Source organism: Erythrolamprus reginae, chromosome 5 (genome assembly GCF_031021105.1).
Source record: "Erythrolamprus reginae isolate rEryReg1 chromosome 5, rEryReg1.hap1, whole genome shotgun sequence".
NCBI classification, from domain to species: domain Eukaryota; kingdom Metazoa; phylum Chordata; class Lepidosauria; order Squamata; family Dipsadidae; genus Erythrolamprus; species Erythrolamprus reginae.
The window spans coordinates 33,357,472-33,382,426 of record NC_091954.1 but is presented as its reverse complement, the minus strand read 5'-3'; the positions used below and the strand labels follow the sequence as shown (position 1 = coordinate 33,382,426).

The 24,955-nt window shown below is 49.9% G+C and overlaps 1 pseudogene; it reads right to left on the bottom strand.

Moving 5' to 3' along the window:
• Nucleotides 1–1,235: 1,235 nt before the first annotated feature.
• The window catches only part of LOC139168580 (lysosomal acid lipase/cholesteryl ester hydrolase-like), a 35,680-nt pseudogene continuing 11,960 nt past the window's right edge, over nt 1,236–24,955 (bottom strand).

Sequence of the window (24,955 nt, the reverse complement as noted above, 5' to 3'; positions counted from 1 at the left end):
CGTCTGCCTGAACCTCCTGTTCTTCATCCTCCCCCTCTGAGCAGGAAGCCGGCAGAGGATCAGCCATTCCCTGAGGGGCCTCAGACGGAATCACAACAACAGTGGAGTACCACAGGGCTCTGTCCTGGGTCCTGTACTCTTTAACATCTTCATCAACGACCTGGATGAGGGAATAAAAGGGGAACTAATAAAATTTGCAGATGACACCAAGCTGGCGGGGGTAGCCAACACCCTTGAGGACAGGCTCAGAGTACAAGAAGACCTAGACAGACTATCACAGTGAGCCCATACCAACAAAATGAGGTTCAACACCGACAAATGCAGAGTCCTCCACCTCGGCAAAAAGAACCCTAGACATACATACAGCCTGGGAGATACCCCACTCAGCAGTAGTGACAGCGAAAGAGATCTTGGAGTCTTGGTGGACAATCAACTAAACATGAGTCAGCAATGTGCAGCAGTAGCCAAAAAAGCCAACTCAATCCTAAGATGCATCAACAGAGGAATATGCTCCAAGACCAGGGAAGTACTAATACCACTCTACTATGCCCTGGTCAGACCCCACCTGGAGTACTGCATCCAATTCTGGTCACCTCACTACAAAAAAGACATCGAAACTCTGGAGAAGGTGCAAAAAAGAGCAACCAAAATAATTAGGGGACTCGAAACCAAGACTTACGAAGAGAGATTGAGAGAACTGGGCATGGACAGCCTAGAAAAAAGAAGGTCTAGAGGGGACATGATAGCAGTTTACAGATACTTGAGGGGTTGCCACGGTGAGGAGGGGGTCTCTTTATTCCCCAGGGCACCAGAGGGCCGGACGAGGAACAATGGTTGGAAGCTGACCAAGGAGAGATTCAACCTGGAAATAAGGAAGGACTTCCTGACGGTCAGAGCGATCAACCAATGGAACTGCCTGCCAGGGGAGGTGGTGAACTCCCCAACTCTGGACACCTTCAAGAGGAGATTGGACTTCCATTTGGCTCGGGTGCTGTAGGGTTTCCTGCTCAGGCAGGGGGTTGGACTCGATGACCTAACGGTCCCTTTCAACTCTATTAATAAATAAAAAATAAATAAAATCCCCAACTTTTGTGTCTTGGTGGCCTGGCTGATTAGGGAGGGGGAAAGGGGAACTGAGCCGGTATGCACACACACACAGCTCAACTTGCATGAGCCATGGGTTGGGTGTGCACACACACACATGCACCTAACCCTGATCAGTAATACAATAATACCTATAGCCAATGAAGAGCATTTTGTGCAGATGTTCCAGCAGGAGAATGTGCTGCATACATGTCCATACAGCTCTGAAATAAGACAACTATTCATCATAAGTCTTTAATTAATTGCATCTGCTGTGTAGCAAAAATTCAATAAGGACTTATTGTGATTTATATTCATGAATAGACCTAGTACAATAGATGAAGGCCCTCAATCCAGGATACTCTCCAATAATGTGTAGTGTAATAGATTTAATCTTCATAATTCAACTGGAATTACCCTATTCACTTGTCATATTGTTACTTCTTATTTTGAAGTTGAATGCACATAACATCAATAGTTTTGGATAATTAGAGCCATTTTTTATCCTGCAACTAGCCAGAAAGATAAAGGGGCAGCTCAGAATGTAATCTAAGTACTTTGTATTTTTAGGTTTCAAACTATTTTCATTCTAGTGTGTTGATTCTGGATACAAACCATTAGTTTTTGGAACCATCATGTTGCTTGATTCTTTAGTTCCATTGGGATGGCATTAGCAGAAAAAACAACTTTGAAAGTTCTCAGTTCCAATATAAAGAACACAGTTACACCTCGTATTCTAATATTAAAATTAGTTCTTTCCTCCAATCTTGAAATCCCAATCTTAATAGTAAAGCTCAACTTTTTATTATTTTAAATTTAAAAAAGAGTCTTAAGGTAGAAGTTGGCAAACTTTTTCTATAAAAGGCCAGATTTTGTTCCCTTTCCCCTCACACCATGTGAGTGATTGGCAGATCTGCAAGCTAAGGAACACATCAGACTTTGGACAATGCTGGCCCTGCAAGGGCTCAACAGATAGGCCACTGCTTCCCCGAAATTGCTACTCTTGTCCTATGACTCTTTTCCAAACCTTAGATAGCTCAGCTGAACCTTGGGCTTTGTGATCTACTGCCCGCTCAACCATACAATTTTAGCTAGGAGGCCATATAAAAACAGGTGTCAGGTGGGATTTGGCTTGTGGGCCAAACTTTACCTTAATCTAAGAAAAAATGTTATTTTGCTATTGGCTTTACAAACATATTTAATAGAAACCAAGCCTGACTTGTATATATTTTTAAATACTATTATTACTAGTAGTTTTTTTCATCATTCCTATCACCCATTTCCTTCCATTTATGACTTATCACTGTAATTTGTTGCTTGTATTAAGATTTTTTATTAATACTGATTGTTTCCTCTTGTGGGCCAAACTTTACCTTAATCTAAGGCTCTTGCCAAGGAATGCGTTGTGTATTTGACCCCTATGACAATCATTAAGTGTTGTACCTCATGATTCTTAACAAATGTATCTTTTTTTAATGTACACTGAGAGCATATGCACCAAAGACAAATTCCTTATCTGTCTGGTCACACTTGGCCAATAAAGAATTCTATTCTAATCTATACATACCATGTTGAAATTGGGAGTGTTAGAACCAGCTGTAAAGGACATAACAGATTCGCAGAACTGAGGTTGAGTGTTAACAATTAGCTTTCTCAGAGCAGTAGGATAATGCCAAATTCCTTTGTAGCCATATAGTGTCTGAAATATATTAATTGATTAATTAATTAATTAATTAATTAATTAATTGTGCTGTGTTTGCTTAGTAACAGCCGGCCAGTTAGAGCCGTGCGATTGGCGTCCCTATCCAAGGTACTGATAGGTCGCGTATCCCCAGTTACATTGTAAGCGGGAAAGTTACTGTGTATTGATTGGTTCCTGCCTCAGCCTGTGTGTAGTATATTAGACCGTGTATGTTGCTATTGCTTTTAAGCCTGTACCTGCCAGCCTGGCACGAGTTCTGTATTAAACATGATGATTAATTAAGGCCTCACTTGTTATACTGGCGACGAGGATTCGAGCCATCCATTGCGGAATTGTTATACGTAGATACTGACAGTAAGTGAAGATGTCCGTGCAACTCACTTTTGCCCCCTTTGACCCACAAGGGGAGATGTGGGACTCCTATGTCGCCCGCTTCGATTGCTTCCTGATCTCCAATGGCTACATGGAGATTTCTGGGGATAGGAAACGTTCATATTTCCTCGGGTTTTGTGGCCCAGAGATGTTCGAGACAGCCCGAGCACTGTTTGCCCCAATCTCCATCCACGATGTTTCTTGGGAAGATTTCTTAAAGACTTTACAGGACCATTATGCCCCCGCGCCCTTGCGGTGTGCGCGGCGTTACAAATTTTATCAGAGGAACCAAGCCGAGGGAGAGTCGATTAATAACTATGTGGCCGCTCTTCGCCGAGCGGCTTTATACTGTGAGTTTATTGATCTTAATGACTATCTGCTCGACAGGCTAGTTTTTGGGGTGAGGGATGGTTGCCTTAAGCGGCGACTCCTGGCCATCTGCGATCTGACATTTCAGGCAGCGCTAGCGGAGGCTCGTGCTTTCGAGCTGTCCACGCAATCGTTGGCTGCCATGGACAGCGTTGTAAATGTCACTCAAAAGGTATCGGGAAAAGCGGATAAAGCCAAAGTCTCCCCAGAAGAGGAAGGCAGTTTGGGAACGGAGGAGGAAGATGTTTGCAAGCTGGCGGCAAGCCGAAGCCGAGACCAGCCTCCTGCACGGCCCCGGCCCCCTCTGTCACCTTGTCGGGGGTGCGGGGGTAATCATTTTAGGTCCAACTGCCCTTCTCGAGACTCGGCGTGTTGCCGGGCCACATTGCCAGGGTCTGCCGCTCTCGCAGATCTTCTCCAGCCACCGCCAGGGAGCAGAGGGAGCCCCAAGGTTTCAACCCCCGTTGGCAGCGGAAATTTTCCTCAAGTCGACGCGAGGATTGCAACGCCGTCTACAGCCAGCCACGTTTGGCTACCACGTATGTCAGGGAGACGTCTGACTCCACAGAGAAAATTTCGGTAGAGGTTCAACTGGGGGGTTCGTGGTGCCAGTTGCAGGTGGACACTGGCTCTGCCCATTCACTAGTTTCTTGGGCTACACTAAAACGTTGTTTCCCCACTATGAACAAGGGTCGTTTACAGCCATGTACTTTACATTTAAAAGACTACCAAGGAGCACCGATTCTGGTTCTGGGAGAGGGTCGTTTTGCGGTCCGCTTCAAGACTTTTGCAGGCAGATTGCCACTGATTGTGGTAAATGGGCCATTCTCTAACCTTTTAGGATTAGACTGGTTCAAGTCGTTAGGACTCTCTGTTACGGGGGTAAATGCTGTTAACGAGACTGGGGTTTTTGAGACTTTGGCTAAGGAATTCCCTTCAGTCTTTGATGGCAACTTGGGATGTTACATGGAGACCCCTATTTCATTTAGTTTAAATCCCCAAGTTCTGACAGTTCGTTTAAAAGCCCGCCGGGTTCCCATTCCTCTCCGCCCAAAGGTGGACGATGAGCTGGACAGATTAATTGCCCAAGGGGTTTTAGAACCAGTAGACCAGGCTACGTGGGAGACCCCTGTGGTGATTGCATTCAAGGGGGATGGAGGTATCAGGTTGTGTGGGGACTATAAGTGTTCCGTTAACAAAGCGTTGGCCCACCATTCATACCCGCTGCCAGTGGTGCAGCAATTACTGCATACCCTGGGTAAGGGTCGAGTATTCGCAAAGCTTGATCTCTCTCAAGCTTATCAGCAGCTCCCCGTCGACCCCCTGACCGCGGAGGCCCTGTCTATCATCACCCACAGGGGGGTTTTCAAATGCCATCACTTGCAGTTTGGGGTCTCCATTGCCCCGGGAATTTTCCAGGGGTTGATGGAAAGATTATTATATGGGCTGGAGGGAACGGTCCCATATTTTGACGACGTCCTGGTGTCGGGGAGTTCCATAGACGAATTGATGACAAGGGTAAGGAAGGTATTATCCAAATTCAGGGACGCGGGGCTTAAGTTGAAAGCCAAGAAATGTGTGTTTGGGGTCCCTAAAGTGGAGTTCTTGGGGTTCACTGTAGATGGGGAGGGAATCCATCCCACCCCTGAGAAGACATGGGCGATTAGGGACGCCCCTAGGCCAAAATCCAAGGCTGAACTTCAGGCCTTTTTAGGTCTGCTGAACGTCTACGCGGTTTTTATTCCGCATAAGGCGTCGGTGGCCGAGCCATTACACTGGTTATTGGACAAACACTCAAATTGGCATTGGGGTGAAAGGGAGGAGGTCGCATTCAAAGGAGTTAAGGCAATACTCACCTCTAACAATGTTCTGGCCCAATACTCACCTGGGTTGCCTTTAGTGCTCACCTGTGACGCTTTACAGTACGGGGTAGGGGCAGTCTTGAGCCACAGACTGCCCAACGGAGCAGAAGCCCCCCTGGCGTTCTTTTCCCGCACCTTGGCAAAGGCGGAAAGAAACTACGGGCACATAGACAAGGAAGCGCTCGCATTGATAGCAGGGGTCCGAAGGTTCCACAACTACCTATATGGCCGGCATTTTGAACTGGTAACCGATCACCAGCCATTATTGGGGTTATTGTCCGGCACCCGCCAAAGCCCGACTGTCTTGTCCCCCAGAATGTCACGTTGGATTGTCTTTTTAGCTAACTATTGTTATACCCTGATTTACAAACCTGGGCGCCACATAGCGCACGCAGATGCCCTCAGTAGGTGTCCCTTGACCGATGTTTTGGTTGACCCCACTCCAGCATGCTCTCTCTTCGCTCTCTCTAAAGGGACTATTACTTTGTCGGCGCCCGAAGTGGCTTGGGAGACAGGGCGGGATTCCATGTTGGCCCAGGTAAGGCAATGGGTACTAAGGGGATGGCCGTCAGCTACCCCTGCTGAAGATTTTGACCCGTTTTCCAGATGTAGGACAGAACTCTCCGTTGAGAAAGGGATCCTGCTGAGGGGGAGCAGGGTGGTTATTCCTGGAAGGCTTCGCAGCCAGGTGTTGGCACTTCTGCACAGAGGCCACCCCGGCATTGTACGCATGAAAAGTCTGGCTCAAGATTACGTTTAGTGGCCAGGTATGGACAAAGAAGTGGAACAACGGGTGGTGGGGTGTGCTGCATGCCAGGAGAGTCGTCCATTACCCCCCCGATCTGAGCCGTTAGCATGGGAACCGCCTGCTGGGCCATGGGCTCGCATACATATAGATTTAGCTGGTCCCTTCATGGGACAGACATTCCTAATCATAGTACATGCCCATTCCAAATGGGTGGAGGTCATGCACCTGATGTCAACTCAGTCCCAGGCCATCATAGATGCCTTAATGACATTATTTGCCACGCATGGGTTCCCCGACCTCCTGGTCTCGGACAACGGCCCGCAGTTTACTGCGCTACTGTTTGAATCATTCTTGGCGTCAGCTGGCATCAGACATGCATTAACTTCGCCGTGGCATCCGGCCAGTAATGGTCAGGCGGAACGGTCAGTTCGGTCAGTAAAGGATGCCCTCAAAAAGATGCCACAAGGTTCCTGGCAGGCAAGGCTGGCTGATTTACTGTTAGCACAACATGCCACCCCCTGCGTGGCTACGGGTAAGACCCCAGCGGAGTTGCTAATGGGTCGCAAGCTTCGGATTATTTTAGACAGGTTGCACCCATGGTATTCCCAGACTGTTCCATGGCCAGAAACCCCAGCAAGAGAGGTGAAGGTAGGAGATGCCGTGTTTGTGCGCGCGTACTCCGGGGGTGGATGGATTTGGGAAAGAGGAAGGGTAAGCCGAGAGCTGGGGCCTCGGTCTTTCGAAATAGATTTAACCGATGGCAGGATTTGGAAAAGACACCTGGACCAGATCCGTCTGGACAGAGGGGGTGACAGCTACGGAAATAATGATCAGGAGCATTGTCTCCCAGTAAGGAATCCCGAGGAGCCAGCCCTAGCGGCATTTCCACGGGCAGAGAACGTTCCAGCTCCTGAAATGGAATTAAGGGAACCTAACCCCGAGCCTAAAGTTGATCCTCCAATCGAGCCTCGGCGCTCGGAGAGAATTCGCCACAAACCAGCATATTTGAGGGATTATGTATGTATTATTCAAGGGGATAAGAGTGCTGTGTTTGCTTAGTAACAGCCGGCCGGTTAGAGCCGTGCGATTGGCGTCCCTATCCAAGGTACTGATAGGTCGCGTATCCCCAGTTACATTGTAAGCAGGAAAGTTACTGTGTATTGATTGGTTCCTGCCTCAGCCTGTGTGTAGTATATTAGACCGTGTATGTTGCTATTGCTTTTAAGCCTGTACCTGCCAGCCTGGCACGAGTTCTGTATTAAACATGATGATTAATTAAGGCCTCACTTGTTATAAATTGGAACTGACATAATTAAGACAAATCAAATATCATCACCAACCCCACCTCTGTTGAAAACCCTAGCCTTTACTCCTACCATAAACGTAAGAAGAAACTCTAAGAAGTTTCAGAAATACACAAATTGGATCTTTGCATGCTACATGTGGATTGAAATTCCCAAAGATGGACAATAAAAAACAAATGTTGATTTAATATAGCCCATGCAAAATTAATTATTATTAATAAAACATATGTAATATGATAAACTTCAGCTACCATATCATGATTTTTTATTATTTTTTCCCTAAAAACAATCTGTTGCTAAGGAGTGGCATTTTAAAACTTACTCCTGCCTGTGCAGAGGGAGGGATCGATGCTCAGTTCCTCTTCCTTGTGGGCAGAAGTGCATTTTAAATTGCCATAGGCAAGCCCAAAGGAGCTGAGCTAGTCTTGTGTGTGTGTGTGCACCTGCCTCTCATTTGCTCTCAGTCTTGCCCAGTAAGGGAGGGAGGGAGACTGCCATGACAGGCACAGCTAAAGGGGCAGTGGTATAGCAAAGGAGGCGAGTGAAGGAGTCAGCAGTGGCAGATCTCTTGTGTCCAGAGAACCCGTTCTAAAAGAAAAATGTCCCCTTTTATAATGGGCTTCTCTGGACACAATGCCAAGGAATGCGATAGAACTACAAGTGTTCGGTAGGATGCCCATCTTGAGGCCACAGAGCCCCTGCCCAGCCCCTGCTCCACTCCACGTGACCTGTCACTCTGAAAAGCTTGATCGGAGCATCTCAGATTGCTGAGGAAGGGGGAAATGGAGATAGCTCCTACCACCCATTTTTTTTTGCCATCTGAAGGGTGAAATGGCCTTTCCCAAGGCCGAAAATCAGCTGGCCAATGTGCACAAATGCACCCTGAAGCTGATATAGGGCAGTGTATTGTGTGCTCTCTGATATGGCTATGCATGCCACCTGTGGCATGCGTGCCACAAGTTTGCCATCACGGCCCTGTACCATTTCAGACAGGTTGATGTTCAATCTTTACTTAAAAACTTCCAGTGATAAAGCACCTACAACTTCTGAAGGCAAGCTGTTCCACCAGTTAATTGTGCCCAGTTAGAAAGTATCTCCTTAATTCCAGATTGCTTCTCTCCTTAGTTAGTTTTCATTCATTGCTTCTAATCTTGCCTTTTGGTGCTTTTGAAAGTAAGTTGAGCCCATTTCTTTATAGCAGCTCCTCAAATCAGATGTGGATTCTGGATCCTTTTGCTGCTGGTTCACTCAGGGTCGCGCTGTGCAAGCATGCACCCACAGCAATAAAAAATAGCTGATGTGCATGTGCAGAAGCAAAAAATAGCATCTGCGCATACACAGAAGCAAAATCCAAGATGGCCTACAAAGACTCCGACAGAACTGGCTCTGTGACATCCTCACTGAGTTACTAATGATTCTAAAGAACAAGTTAAAACTGGTAGGAACCCACCTCTGGAGTCCTACTATTATATCACCACAAGTCCTTTTTTATACACTGACCATACCTAATTCCTGCAACCATTTCTCATATGTCTTACCTTCTGAACCAGGAAAGGGCACAATTGGAACATCAGACTAATCTGTTGAAAGCCCTCCCAGACAGCTTTTGGGAGGGAAGTACTTTTTGTGCCTCCCTATCTTATAGATAAACAAGTAAACTGATTGCTTATCTTTTCAAGCTATGCCCAGAACCGAAAAGACTTACCCAAAACAACAGAAGAGGGAGCTTGATTTTTAATAAGGGAGATGTAGCACATGTTAATATGATTAAAGGCCCCATTCCAAAAAATACCTTGATTCTTTCAGCCAGTTCTGGCCAAAAAGGGAATGAGATGAAACCTGAAGAAATAAAAGATTTCGCAAAGAAACTGGGCCTTTTAAACTGTTCAAAAACATTTTTTTACACGCAAAAGTCCTAAGTTTATCTTTGTAAAGAGCAATACTTCTGAAATAGTGGGGTAGAGCTGAGGGGTCATGACCAATGCCGGGGGGAGGTCTGACTCCAGGGAACGTGCTTTTTTTTGTAGGAGTTTTTTGCACCATACAATAGCACACAGCACATAGCAGGAGATATGAAGTTCATAGAACAAACCCTTTAGAGACATCATGGAAAAATATTTAATGGATTTTCGGAAAAGGGTGGTATACAAATCTAATAAATAAATAAATAAAATAAAGAGGAGAGAGACGGAGATAATGAGACAAACTTAAGTCTCCCAAAAGCTAAGATGAGAAAATATGATGAAGTGTATATAGAGCCTGACTTTACTGTGACTATGGTGGAAGATGAGGAAAGACCAGTATGTGTCTAAAAGTGTTGGCAGTGGACAGTATAAAGGCAAATAAATTAAGGTGTCACTTAAACACATTACATCCCAATCACACTGATAAGTTGCTTGAGTTTTTTCAGAGAAAATGTGCCAAATATTGCAAACAATTGTCCCAATGGAGAGATGGGAGGACAACAAAATGTTTACTTCTACCTGGAGGGGAAATTAAAGAAACTAATTGAGAAGTGGTTCCAAACGTGGGGCCCTCGCACCACTGGGGGACAATTTGATGTTTAATTAGAGCAATTGTTTAAACTAAGTTAATGGTCTTTTACGCTTCTTCCACATCAGTAGGAATTCACTTTTTGGATAGTAAGAATTGTATGTTTCAGTGGGGGAGCGGACATCAGGATTTTAGATATGCTTAGGTAGTGCATGGCCAAAAAAAGATTGGGAACCACTGGTGTAGAGCAGTAGTTTCCAACATGAGGCCCCCTCATGTTGAGGACAATTTTATTTTTTAATGGGGCAATTTGAAAATAAGCTATTAACTGAATTTTGAAGGCCTGCTAATTCTTATTATATATTTCTAAAGAAACAGCTGTGTTTCATTTACCTATTGTTATCTTTGTTGAAGGGCATTTCCTAGGGCCTGTTCTGAAAAGGATGTCCCAACTGGGGGGCAAGAGGGAGCAATTGCCAGCTAAGCAGATGTGTTCCCACTAAGGCTCATGGGTCTCTCTTTACTGTGGGCTTTGCTGCTGAGTGGTGGCATTGAGAGCTGCTCTATGGTAAACAGAGTGGGTGGCTGCTGGGAGAAGCCCAACAGTGAGGATAAAGAACCAGTACCCAAGTTTAAGTAAGAAATTGTTAGATTTACAATTATTTTTAGCCTGTGTTTTCCCAGGCTGTTAGATCCTTGCTGGAAGAAGGACTGCACTCTTAGGGTGAGTAACGGTTCTTTTATTAACAATGGATAACGGTTACAGAACTCCAATCAAAGACAACATGGCCGTGCCCGGCAGCTATATATATGCCAGGCTGCCAACCAATCACATCATAGCATTTTTCCACCCAAGGACTATGGGGTGGGTACAATGCCTAACTGTCCTCTGGACACAACACCCCTTCCCACCTGGTTGGTGCACACAAAATCCTCTAAATAAGCGGGACGCTTGTGTGTCCTTGCTGAGCGGCGGGGTTCGGCCCCTGATGGGGGCAAGGATGATTCTGTTTCTATAGGCAATGGTTGTGGTTGATCTTCTGTGTGTATTTCCTGGTGTAAAGGTTGCAGTATTGGTCTTTGATATTGATTGTCCGGGGAGGAAGTGATCTCTGTATAATCGGATGGTGTGGTACAGGTTGGCGGAATGGATGGTGCTTGTGACACCGGCGTGGCAGCTTCTAAAGTTCAGCGGCGTAGTTGGTCTATGTGCTGACGCCAGGTCCTTCCGTCACTTAGGTGGACCCTATAAGAGCAAGGGCCTGTTACTTCAGAAACCCAACCTGGCTCCCAACGGCGTTCTCCTCCCCCATAATTTCACGCATACACCAGATCTCCCTGGACAAATGCTCTAGTGACAATTGGTGTCTCCCTGTCTGTATTAGGAGTATATGTGGGGTGAATCCTATCCAGCCTAGTACGCAGGCGTCGACCCATAAGTGCCTCTGCTGGGCTACTGCCTGTGGTGGGGCAGGAAGTTGAATGCTGAGTTATTAAATAAAGATTTACTTTGTTCCTCCAGTCCAAACCTTTAAGATGGCTGAGGACCTCTTTAGTAGATCTCACAGCCCGTTCTACCCTGCCGTTGCTACTAGGGTGCCAGGGGCTGTTAATGTTTGTCTGATTCCTAATGTGGCTAAAAATACCTGGAATTGTGAGCATAGTTCCCTCTAAGCTGAGCAGGTGAGCAATCGCTCACTTAAAAATCATCATCAACTCAGAGTTTTCCAAACCTGCCCAGAAGCCGAGAGGGAAATTTTATTATTATTTCTGTGTCGCCCAGTCCCGAAGGGACTGCCGCTCAGACACTATACTTTTCCGCCCACCCCAAAAAATTTTTAGAGAGAACACTGATTGTGAGGATGTGAACTGGGGTCCATTGTCGATTACCAACTGGTCGGGTAACCCATGCGTAAAAAAATGATGAGATAACACATTAATTACACTCTCTGATGTCGTGGATTGTAATATGTCTACTTCTACCCAGCCTGAATAAGCGTCTACTAGTACCATAAACTGATGACCATGGAAAGGGCCGGCCAGGTCGAGGTGGATTCTGGACCATGGCCCTCTAGGTATTTCCCACTGTCTTGGAGGAGCTTCTGGTGGCATGGGCCTGGAGTTAATAATAATAATAATAATAATAATAATAATAATAATAATAATAATTTATTAGATTTGTATGCCGCCCCTCTCCGAAGACTCGGGGCGGCTCACAACAGGCGATAAAACAATATTGTACAGGCACAAATCTAATATTAAGAAAAAACTAAAAAACCCTATCAATTAAAAAACCAAACAGCACATACATACCAAACATAAATTATAATAAGCTTGGGGGAAAGGTGTCTCAAATCCCCCATGCCTGGCGGTATAGATGGGTCTTAAGTAGTTTACGGAAGACGAGGAGGGTGGGAGCAGTTCTAATCTCCGGGGGGAGTTGATTCCAGAGGGCCGGGGCTGCCACAGAGAAGGCTCTTCCCCTGGGGCCCGCCAGATGACATTGTTTAGTCGACGGGACCTGGAGAAGGCCAACTCTGTGGGACCTTATCGGCCGCTGGGATTCGTGCGGTAGTAGGCGGTTCCGGAGGTATTCTGGTCCAATGCCATGTAGGGCTTTAAAGGTCATGACCAACACTTTGAATTGTGACCGGAAACTGATCGGCAGCCAATGCAAGCCACGGAGTGTTGTAGAAACGTGGGCGAATCTAGGAAGCCCCACGATAGCTCTCGCGGCTGCGTTCTGTACGATCTGAAGTTTCCGAACACTTTTCAAAGGTAGCCCCATGTAGAGAGCGTTGCAGTAATCGAACCTCGAGGTGATAAGGGCATGAGTGACTGTGAGCAATGACTCCCTGTCCAAATAGGGCCGCAACTGGTGCACCAGGCGAACCTGGGCAAACGCCCTCCTCACCACAGCCGAAAGATGATGTTCCAATGTCAGCTGTGGGTCGAGGAGGACGCCCAAGTTGCGCACCCTCTCTGAGGGGGTCAGTAGTTCCCCCCCCAGGGTAATGGACGGACAGATGGAATTGTCCTTGGGAGGCAACACCCACAGCCACTCCGTCTTGTCTGGATTGAGTTTGAGTTTGTTGACACCCATCCAGGCCCCAACAGCCTCCAGGCACCGGCACATCACTTCCACTGCTTCGCTGACTGGACATGGGGTGGAGATGTACAACTGGGTATCATCCGCATATTGATGATACCTCACCCCATGCCCTTGGATGATCTCACCCAGCGGTTTCATGTAGATATTAAATAGCAGGGGGGAGAGGACCGACCCCTGAGGTACCCCACAAGGGAGAAACCTAGAGGTCGACCTCTGACCCCCCACTAACACCGACTGTGACCGACCGGAGAGGTAGGAGGAGAACCACTGGAGAACAGTGCCTCCCACTCCCAACCCCTCCAGTCGGCACAGAAGGATACCATGGTCGATGGTATCGAAAGCCGCTGAGAGGTCAAGAAGCACCAGGACAGAGGACAAGCCCCTGTCCCGGGCCCGCCAGAGATCATCCATCAACGCGACCAAAGCAGTTTCCGTGCTGTAGCCGGGCCTGAAACCCGATTGCTGGGGACCTAGATAATCGGCTTCTTCCAAGGACCGCCGGAGTTGGAGCGCCACCACCTTCTCAACAACCTTCCCCATAAAGGGAAGGTTGAAGACTGGACGGTAGTTATTAAGCACGGCTGGGTCCAGGGAAGGCTTCTTGAGGAGGGGGCGCACAAGTGCCTCCTTATAAGGAGCCGGGAAGGACCCCCTCCCCAAGGAGGCGGTGACAATCTCCTGGACCCAGCTCCGTGTCACCTCTCGACTGGCCGAAACCAACCAAGAGGGACACGGATCCAGTAAGCAGGTGGCAGAACTCACAGCTCCAATGGCCTTGTCCACTTCATCAGGTGTCATTTCTGACACTCCGGGCAGCGATCTACCCAGGTCTGGATGGCTTGGTCTAAACCCGGCCACTAGACATAGCTGCGAGCCAAGGCCTTCATTCGAACAATCCCTGGGTGGCATTCATGGAGGAGGCGCAACACTACATCCTGTAGAGAAGGAGGAATGATGACTCGTGATCCCCACAGCAAACACCCTCTATGCGTAGATAACTCACTTTGACGGGTTTTAAATGGAGCAAACCCGCTGGGCAAAACTCCTGTGGGCCATCCGCGTTTAACCCAGTCTATGACTTGAGAAATGGTGTTATCGGAGGAGGAGTGGGCAGCTATGTCAGATGCAGACAATGAGTTATGAAGTTCCTCTACAAGGAGGACCTGTGATGTAGGTGAGGGGTCTATAACTGGTACTGGTAGGGGACAGCGGCTAAGGGCATCTGCGTGTGCCATGTCTTTTCCCGGACGATATTGCAACTGGTATGTATAGGCCGCTAAAAATTCTGACCACCTGGTCATTCTGGGGGATGTGAATTGAGGGGACTCTTTAGTGCCCGCTATTATACCCAATAGGGGTTTGTGGTCAGTTTGCAGAACAAAGGGTCTGCCATACAAATAGTCATGAAACTTCTTTACTGATGCGACAAGGGCTAAGGCCTCCTTGTCCGTCTGACTATAATTTCTCTCGGTGTTGGACAATGTTCGTGAGAAATATGCTATGGGGGCTTGGGAACCATTAGGTAATTGGTGGCTGAGAATGGCACCTATGCCATAAGGAGAAGCGTCTGCAGGCAGTACCAATGGCCATTGATCATTATATTGGATAAGGACTGCATCAGATGACAGCAAGTCCTTGACTGCCTTAAATGAAGCCTGTTCTACGTCTCCCCAAACCCATGGTCTGTCATTTCCCAGTACAGTAGAACCCCGACTTACGAGATTAATTGGTGCCGGAAGGAGGCTCGTACGTCGAAAAGCTCGTATGATGAAACATTGTTTCCCATAGGAAACAATGGAAAAGCGATTAATGCGTGCAAGCCCGAGGGCGGAGGCGGCGGTAGCGGCGGCGGCGGCTGCGGGGAGTCCAGCCTGAGCTGTGAAGGTAAGGGCCAGGGAAAAGGAAGCCAGGCTGCTTTTTCTTTCCCGGGGGAGCGGGCGGGAAGGGCGAAGCCTCTAGGCTGATCTTTGCAGGTGGAAAGTGTGGGATCAGGCAGGGCGTAAGGCGGAAAGCCTCATTTTTTTGAGGGGAAAAGACGTCGGCTGAGGGGTGCCTGGTGCTTCCCGGTAAGGAGGAGGAGGAGCTGGGCTCCGGAGGGGCACACGGGGAAGGGCTTGAGCCGCCGCCTTCTCCTTTCCTGCTGCTGTTGTTTCTCGCCGCAGCCTCGTGTGCTGCTTATCCCTCGCTGAGGCGAGAGAGCCGCGGGGCAAACAGCCGGCACCGGGCGCAGCCTTTTGCGAGGGAAGCCACCGACGCAGCAGGAAAGGAGAAGGCGGCGGCTCAAGCCCTTCCCCGTGCGCCCCTCCGGAGCCCAGCTCCTCCTCCTCCTCGCCGGGAAGCACCGGGCACCCCTCAGCCGACGTCTTTTCCCCTCAAAAAAATGGGCAGCACTACCGCCGCCGCCGCCGCCACCGCGGGGAGAGGCGGGCATGTGGGCTGGCGGCATTGGGCTTGGTGGAAAGTCCGGGGGCAGCTCCAACGACTCCCCTCCCATGGCTGCTGTTGAGGCGGCAGCGGCGTCCGCCTCTGGCGCGCAGCTCTCCATTCTTCTCTTTCCCCCTCTCGGGCTCCGAATGCGGTGGCGGGAAGAGGAAACAAGGCGCAAGACAGCGCGTCTGCAGGAATGGGTGGTGGGGCGCCGTTGTTGTCCTCACGGCGCAAAGCCACACAGTCCCGGATCGCTTGCTTCCCTGGCCAGCAAGCCGGCTGCCTGGGAAAGCGTTTTTCAAATGCGCTGCTTTCCCAGGCAGCCGGCTTGCTGGCCGGGGAAGCAAGCGATCCGGGACTGTGTGGCTTTGCGCCGTGAGGACAACAACGGCACCCCACCACCCGTTCCTGCAGACACGCTGCCTTGCACCTCGTTTCCTCTTCCCGCCACCGCATTCGGAGCCCAAGAGGGGGAAAGAGAAGAATGGAGAAAGAGCCGCGCGCCGGAGTCGGACGCCGCTGCCGCCTCAACAGCAGCCAAGGGAGGGGAGTCGCTGGAGCTGCCCCCGGACTTTCCACCAAGCCCAATGCCGCCAGCCCACATGCCCGCCTCTCCCTGCGGAGGCGGCGGCGGTAGTGCTGCCCAGCGCTCCGGCGTTGTCCAGGCTTCTCCCGCCACGCGCAGCCCAGCAGCTCGCTCCGGCTGGCGGTGGCGGAGGAAGGCGAATGCGGCTTGGAAGCTGGGAGGGGGGCGGAACGTCTTTGGCCACTTAGCTCTTCCTCCGAAAGGAAAGCATGGAGGCTGCCTCTCTCCTCCCATATTCCGCCCCCCTCCCAGCTTCCAAGCCGCATTCGCCTTCCTCCGCTGCCGCCAGCATCCAGCTCTTCCTCCGCTTCTCGCTTCTCTACAAAATGACAGCCGGGCGGAGGCTGGTGGTGGTGGAGGAAGGCAAATGCGGCTTGGAAGCTGGGAGGGGGGCGGAATATGGGAGGAGAGAGGCAGCCTCCACGCTTTCCTTTCGGAGGAAGAGCTAAGTGGCCAAAGACGTTCCGCCCCCCTCCCAGCTTCCAAGCCGCATTCGCCTTCCTCCGCCGCCGCCAGCATCCAGCTCTTCCTCCGCTTCTTGCTTCTCTACAGAATGACAGCCGGGCGGAGCCTGGCGGCGGCGGAAAGAACACTCATACCCCGAATTTGGGCTCGTAAGTAGAATCAAAATATCTCTCCCCTCCTAGCTCGCATCTCGAAATGCTCGTATATAGAGCAGCTCGTATGTCGAGGTTCTACTGTAGTCTATGCAGGGGTTCAGCTATGGTTGCTTTGTGTGGTAAAAAGGTGTTGTAAAAATTGAGGAGGCCTAAGAAAGCCTGTAATTCAGACTTGTTTACAGGTGCAGGTGCCTGTTTGATAGCTGATATCTTAGCCTGTGTTGGGTGAATGCCGGCAGCGTCTATGGTGTAACCTAGAAAATCAACACGGGGAACTCCTATGTGGCACTTGCTATGTTTTAAGCGAAGGCCTGCCTTTTGAAAACGGGATAGGACACCCCTGACACATGTGAGTAATTGTTGTTGTGAGGTGGCTGATATAAAAATGCCATCAAAGTATGGCATTATGCCAGGTAGTCTGTATAATAGCCTCTCAATGATGTTCTGAAACAGGCCAGGAGCCACACTTACGCCAAACTGGAGGCAGCGACAATGGAAAGCGCCTCGGTGGATGACCAGAGTTTGAGCCTCCGCAGTGGCATCATCCACCGGGAGTTGTTGGTACGCTTGCGCCATATCCAACTTTGCAAAAATTGACCCTTGGCCGAGGGAATGAAGCAAGTGCTGTACCACCGGTACCGGATAGGGGTTGGAACTTAGGGCGTGATTGAGTGTCGCCTTATAGTCTCCACATAGGCGGAGAGGCCCATCGGGTTTGACAGGAATTACCAGCAGTGTTTCCCATTTGGAATAATCAGTGGCCTCTAGAACCCCCTGCTGGATGAGTTTGTCCAACTCTGTGTCTACTTTTTTTCTGAGTGCAAAAGGAACTCGTCTGGGTTTTAGTCTAATGGGGACCACTTTGGGGTCTAGGTTAAGGGATATTGGTGTTCCCACATAACAACCCAAAGTGTTGCTAAATACATAAGAAAACTCATCAAATATACAAGAATATACATCAGGGGTCACTGAGTGAATTCCCGAGAGAGACAACCCTAGTTTGGTAAACCAGTCCCGCCCCAAAAGAGATGGTAGGGGATTAGCTACAATTATTAATGGGAGGATTCCAGAATATGCCCCTTTTTTAACATGAAATTTCCCCTCCCCCTTGGTTGGAATTAGGTTTCCCTGATAGTCCCTCAGTTTTACACTTGTTGGGCCCAATTTGGCTTGGGACGGGTCTGCAACAAGGTGCGAAAATGTGTCCCAGGAAACTAAACTTCTGGCAGACCCGGTGTCTACCTCCATTTCTAGGGGTGACCCCTCAATAGTTACAACCAAAGAGATTTTTTTGGTCCCACCTCCAGCTGCTAAAAATACTTCTTCTTCTCCATCAAATAGCTCTCGATCATGTTTTGTGGCGAAGCAGTCGCCACGGCGTTCTGGCAGGCGTTGGTTTGTGTTGCGTGACGGTGTGGCACGGTTGGCGGGTTGGTTGGGAGTCGAACGGCAGACTCTTGCTTGGTGACCCGCTCTTCCGCAGCTGTAACAGGTTGCCGTGCAAAATTGGCAGGATGAGCGAGGGTGTGGATCTCCGCAGCTGGGGCACGGTAGGTAAGACGGCCGTGGTGTCGGTGTGGTCCTCTGGTTGGTTCCATGGGTTGGTGTGCGACGGCGGTTGCTGGTGGTACGAAGTCGAGCGACTGTTTCACCTTGGTTGGTGTTGTCCGTAGGAGAGCAGGTTGTCGCGTGAATGCTTGGTTGTGGAGGAGATTTCACTGTTTCTGGAATACGGCGTTGGATGTCAGCGGACGGGTGAAAGGACGTCTCCGCAGCACAGGCGTCATCAATGGCTATGGTTAGGGTGAGCTTGGAGTGGGCTAGGAGGCGGTGCTGAAGTTGAAGGTCTCGCACCCCGCAAACCAGCTGTTCCAACAGGGAACATTCCAGATTTTTGAAACCACAGTCCCGCACTGCATCCCGGAGGGCAGCCACGTATTGAGTGATTGACTCCCCCTCTGCCTGGATGCGACGACGGAAATGAAAACGGCATGAAATGAAAGATGGAGCAGGAGCATAATGTTTTTTAAGTTTGTCCATCAACTCATCCCAAGGAACCTCATAGACCACCTGTGGTGCTACAAGTGCGCGTACCATGCGGAACATGGGTTTGCCACAGGCATTCAAAAAGCATGCCGTACGGCGAGCTTCTGACAGTTCGGTAAGATCTTGCGCTTTGAGGTAGCATTCAAAACGGTCGAGGAAACTTTCCCAGGTGTCGTTACCGGGGTCAAATAGATCGAAGGAAGCAGGAAATGCCCCGTGGCTCGCCATACTGGTGATGAAGGTCTTTGGTTGGTACACTTAAGGCCTGGTGGTTGTTTGGCTGCCAGAGGTTCCTGTGGCTGCCCAGCAGGTGGAAACTCGGAGGTGGTGGTGGTGGTGTTATTTTTTTTTACTGGGCCGCCACTTGGCGGCGCTGTGGCAGCATGGGCGGCTGGCTTCGGTGGCCGCTAAACAGCTGAGCCTGGCGGCAGCAGTAGAGTGAGGGGACTTCCCTTGGCGGCAACGTGAGCGGCCCAAGGGATATCTTCGGCCGCCAGCAGCACGGGCGGCAAGAGGCACTGCGAAGCCCGGCGTGGCGGCAGGCGGCAACGTGGGTGGCCCGCCCGGCAGAGGGCTTCTTCGGCCGCCGAGCAGCTGAGCTCAGCGGCAGCATGGCAGCAACACCGGCAGTTAAACGAAAACTTCCTTCGGCCGCCAAGGAGCCCGGCGGCGCGACGGCAACGTGGGCGGCCTGACGGGCGGTCCCACAGAGGAGTTCTTTGGCCACCGAACAGCTGAGCTCGGCAGCAGTGTGGCAGCAGTACGGGCGGCAAGTGAGGCTGCCTTCGGCCCAAGGAGCCTGGCAGCGCGGCGGCAACGTGGGCGGCCCAACAGAGTTCTTTGGCTGCCCAGCAGCTGAGTTAGGCGGCAGCGGGGCAGCAGCATGGGTGGCAAAACGTGAGGGGCTTTCCTCGGTGGAGCAATGAGGAGTCTGGCGGCGGAGTGGCAATGTGGGTGGCTCAACTCCGGTGGCCACCGAGCAGCTGGGAGGCTCGGGGGTGAAGACAAGGGGGATTCCCTAGGCTACCAAGCAGTTGATGAGCTCGGGGGCAGTGCGGCAACACGTGGGCATTGGGAAAGATCGGGGGTTTCCCTCGGTTCTGCCTGGCTAGGTGTGGTGCCCTGGAAAGCTGCTGAGGGAATTCCCTGGTTACCTCGTCTCTGGTGCCCGTTTCCTTGTCGCCAAATGTTAGATCCTTGCTGGAAGAAGGACTGCACTCTTAGGGTGAGTAACGGTTCTTTTATTAACAATGGATAACGGTTACAGAACTCCAATCAAAGACAACATGGCCGTGCCCAGCAGCTATATATATGCCGGGCTGCCAACCAATCACATCATAGCATTTTCCCGCCCAAGGACTATGGGGCGGGTACAATGCCTAACTGTCCTCTGGACACAACACAGGCCATGTTTTACAAGACTTTTCATCTCAGAAGTATCTGGGGCTGGGCGAGTGGTCGGTTCCTACTGGTGCAGTCCAGAGTGCCACAATGGTAGGAATCCACTGATGATGCAATTTTTGGAAAAAAATTTCTGGCGTCTCCTGAGAAGCAGCTTCTCAGCTCTGCTTTGGACGAAGAATAAAGGTCGGCATTAAGATGAGGGCAGGCAGGAGGACTTCTTCTGACACAGAGATGCCAGGGGGGGGGGTCACCAAAAATTGTGTCATCAGTAGGTTTCTACTGTTGCAGTGTTCTGGACCATTCCGGTAGGAACCCACCACTGGGCTGGGCCATGCATGCATAGACCTTGCCAGGCCTATGTGATTCACCTCCACCTTCTGAACTACCAAAACATCTCCCCATTTAGCTGCAAGTTCAAACCGAGTGTGCGAATAGGGTGTGTGTATGTGTCATAGACTACAAATCCCCTTTTGCTCATGACAATTTTATTATTCGTAAATTAAGCGAAGGATGTTTTAAATATTTTCACAGCTCTCTTTTTGACTGGTGTAGTATATAGATTGTCCATGGATGGGAGGTTGGTAGCAATTGTTTTTTCTACAGTTCCAATTATCCTCTAAAATCAGTGTCTGTCTTGTTGGGTTGCAGACCAAATGAGACTGTTATAAAGGCGTAGATGACAGACTCATTAACCACATAAGTACGAGTTCACTTTTTTGAATAGTAATAATTATATGTCATCAGGATTTAGAGATGCTTAGGTGGAGCATGGCCAAAAAAGGTTGGGAACCATTTGTGTAGAGTGTAGAATGGCTAATTGCAGAAAATTCTTAGAGGGGAAGGACTGGGTTAGATGAACTGAATATTTTGAGTCTACGGAGAGGGGCGGCATACAAATCCAATAAATTATTATTATTATTATTATTATTATTATTATTATTATTATTATTATTATATTAGTGCCTCATGAATAATAGGAATCCAGAAGTTGATTTGTTCAATTCTTCCTGACTTAATCTCCATAAACTACCTGACAAGAGAGATGAATTCTCAAATTGTTCACTACAAGTTGCACAACTGCAACGCATAGACTGCATTCGTTTTTCCTATTCATCCCTGCTCATAGATTTGCCTCTATAACTTACCAGCAGTTGTGCCTTCTGAATGGCCCACATAATAAAGCTGCTGCTGTTTGGTTTTGTTCAGCATAAAATTTATGACTGCTGGAATGTCATAGTATCCCACCTCATGAAAACTAGGAAAGAAGAAAGCACACACATTGCTTTATAAATGCCAACCTAGGTCATCTTGCTCAGAAATTATCTCAGTTGATCACATGGAAAGGATCACAGGGTAAAAGCCACAAAGGTATTCGTGCAACTATAAGAAGGATTTTAGAAGAGGGAAATCAAGATCAAGTTGTTGCGGCGAAGGTGGAGTAACACTCGGACACAGCAGGTTTGGGTATAATGGGGTCACTTTATTAAATTAATATCAATTAATTAATTAACCAATTAAATCACGTGACCTGCAGGGGTGCATAAGTCAAAATGGGGGCAGAGTCAACTGTCACCAACCTCTTCTGAGCAACTGTCGGGCGAAAGCTCCTTGCCTGGGCGTAGGGAAGTGGTAACCTTACCCCTGCCCCCTACCCCATGCCACGCCCCCATGGCATGTGGGATGGCTTGCCCCTGGTCTCTGGTAAGCCCCAGCCAGTGAGCCCCAGGTGCGACCCCCTTCCTATATCCAAGCCGGTTGAGCTCTGTAATACGAGAAGATCGCCCCTCCCCTCACTAGAGGTGCCCCTAAAGGAGATCACACAGTTGCTGCTTATGCCCATTTCTGCCCCCTTTCAGCCAAAAGAGGGGGTGAAATTATAAATTTATTCCCCCTGCTCCCCCACCTGCACATATATGTGCAGGCACTCTGCAGGTCTGCTATAACTTTGTCATTCCCCTCATCTGTCAAGTGTACCCCGTCCCCTCTATATAATTTTAAATGGGATGCTCTAATATCGGGGTGATCTACCACTCCACCCCCCGCCTGAAGCACCCATTTCCTCACTGCTCTGTTGACTCTCTTCCTGGCTCTATCCACCACTTTTGGGTCTTTGACCTGCCTCCAGCACCGCCTCGGTAAGCCATCCCAAATTCACCTGTAAGCCATCCCAAATTTGCCACAGCAATTCAACACCTGTCATTGTTCCCAGATCATTCCCTCCCACATGTAAGACCAACAATCCTGGCACTCCGTGTACTCTCCCACTGTCAAATAACAGTGGGAGCAACTCAAACCATCGTAGGCCCCTACGGCCCAGCCACTGGACCTTCGCCTGCCGGCGCAATTCCAGCTGAGTGCTGGGTGACATCTTCTGGGCCCTCCTTTCCACCCAGAACACCATGCTGTGACCGCAGATCAGTATCTCACACCGTGCATCAAGTTTGCCATCTAAAGAAAGGGAGGAAACAAAGCAGCATCAGAAGAAATGGCGCAGGCTGCACCCCTTCCTGCCCTACTCACGTAGGGGTGGATATATGTCCGGAAGTCCGCTGATCTCCACCTGCCCACAGCTCATATGTCCTGTGGGCTGAAGCCTTCCTCTGCTGCAAGGGAAGCTGCGCCAATCCTGAAGGAGTGAGTTCCATACAGCCTGGGGTCCAAGCCCAGCTGTGACAAGGCCCTAGAAGCCACTGCCCAAAACTGGTATCTGGTGAGCGGCCACCCAGAGCAATGACAAAACAGTGAGCCCTGCTCTCTGCCCCTAAGGGCCTAGTACGCTGAGAGTGTGCCCATGGGGCACACTTTCTTGTTAGTCTGTGAAAGCCTAACTGTCACACCCCAACCTCTTTGGTCAGTCTTGGAGCGTCTCAACCGCAGGTACACTGTACCCTGCCCGAACCTAATATCCTTATTCATCAGGGCCCAGCCAGAGCTGTCTGACCTAGATGCCGCCAGCACCTCGCTGACACGGAAAGCCCCTAAAAACATAGTCACCGCAGCCGCATGATAAAGTGCTGCCTCATAATCTGACTGGCAAAGCCTGTCCTACAGGCCCCACAGACCTATGAGATGGGCTAGCTTGAGGGGGCGCCTGCTGTCACTCTGGACCTGACCCTTCTCCCTGAGCCAACCCTCCAGTGCCTTCCTAACCCTGAAATCGCCCGTTGAGTCGGGGAACCCCCTTGACTTAGCTATAAAAGCTAATCCTGCCAGTTTGCCCCGAATGGTGCAGGCTGCCAGCCCCTGCTGCTTGTTAAGCACACAAAACTCCAGCAGATGTTCCACCGGCCAATGCTGTTCATATCCCCTTTGTTGTCAGAAAGCCCAAAATTCCCTACATGCCTGCTGGTAGGACCTCCTGGTGCTTGCCGCTATGGACATATCCAGTGCCTTGCTTATGTCGGCCCTCCAATCTGCCACAGATGTTGTGGGACTGCCTCCGGGTGCTCCTCGGCCTGTGGGGCAAGCAGCCGGAACCTAGCCAACTGCCCCTGTGATAGTGCATCAGCCACCCCATTCCTAATCCCTGGGATGTGATGCACGCGAAAAAGCATATTGCTCGCCAGGCATTTCATCACCATATGCTGCACCAGCCCCATCACCCGCTCATTCCTTGATGACAGTGTGTTCACTACATGCACCACGGCCATGTTATCACACCAAAAATGCACCGTCTTACCCACAAAGCTAGGGGCCCACAGCTCGATGGCCACTATGATTGGGAACAACTCCAAGAATGTAAGATCCCGGCACACTGCTGTCACCCGCCACTCTTGTGGCCAGTCAGCTCGACACCACCTATTCTTCCATATGACGCTGAAACCTGCCGCCCCAGCCGCATCAGACTTCATCTACATGTCTCCCTTCAAGAGCATATCCTGTCTCCAAAACGACACCCCATTGTATGTAGCCAAAAATCGCTGCCACACTCCCAGATCCTTCCTAACGCTATCTGTCAAGCGAATCCGGTGGTGCGGCTTGGTCAGGCTGACCGTAGCCCCATAAAGCCTGTGCATAAATGCCCTTCCTGGCGCTATCACGCGGCATGTAAAGTTCAACAAGCCAGCTAGCTCCTGCACCTGCTTGAGGGTCACCCTCCTGGCAGCCAGCACCCCCACCACCGCCTCCTTAAGCCTTGCCAACTTTTCCTCAGGTAGCCTACATGTTTGTGCTACCGAATCGACTTCAACACCCAAGAAGGTAAGCCTGGTGATGGGCCCTTCGGTCTTCTCATGGGCCAGCGGCACGCCTAAATCTATACATAACTCTTGAAATCCTAGCATGCCCCATTCACATTCACCGGTGCCCTCTGGCCCCGCAAACAGGAAATCATCGAGATAGTGCACCACTGACCTACTCCCCATGCCCGTTACATGGGCCCATTCCAGAAATGAGCTAAATTTCTCAAACAACGAGTATGATACTGAACAACCCATCGGTAGGGCCCTGTCTATGAAAAAGCCACCCTCGAACCGGAAACCTAAGAGGTCAAAATTGTCGGGGTGAACCGGCAAGAGGCAAAAAGCCAACTTAATATCACATTTTCCCATCAGCGCCCCTACTCCACAATCCCGAACCATTGATACCGCTGCCTCGAAAGGTGTGTAGCGCACTGAGCACAACTCTTCCGGGATGTGGTCATTTATTGACTCCCCCAGGGGGAAGGACAGATGATGTATGAGCCTAAACTCCCTGGCTGTTCTCTTGGGCACCCCCCCCAAGGGGGACACTCGCAAGGAGGTTAGAGGGGGCTCGGCAAAGGGACCCACCGCCCGGCCTTCCCGCACTTCCTTCATAATTTTTTCGTGTACCATGGGCCCCATGCCC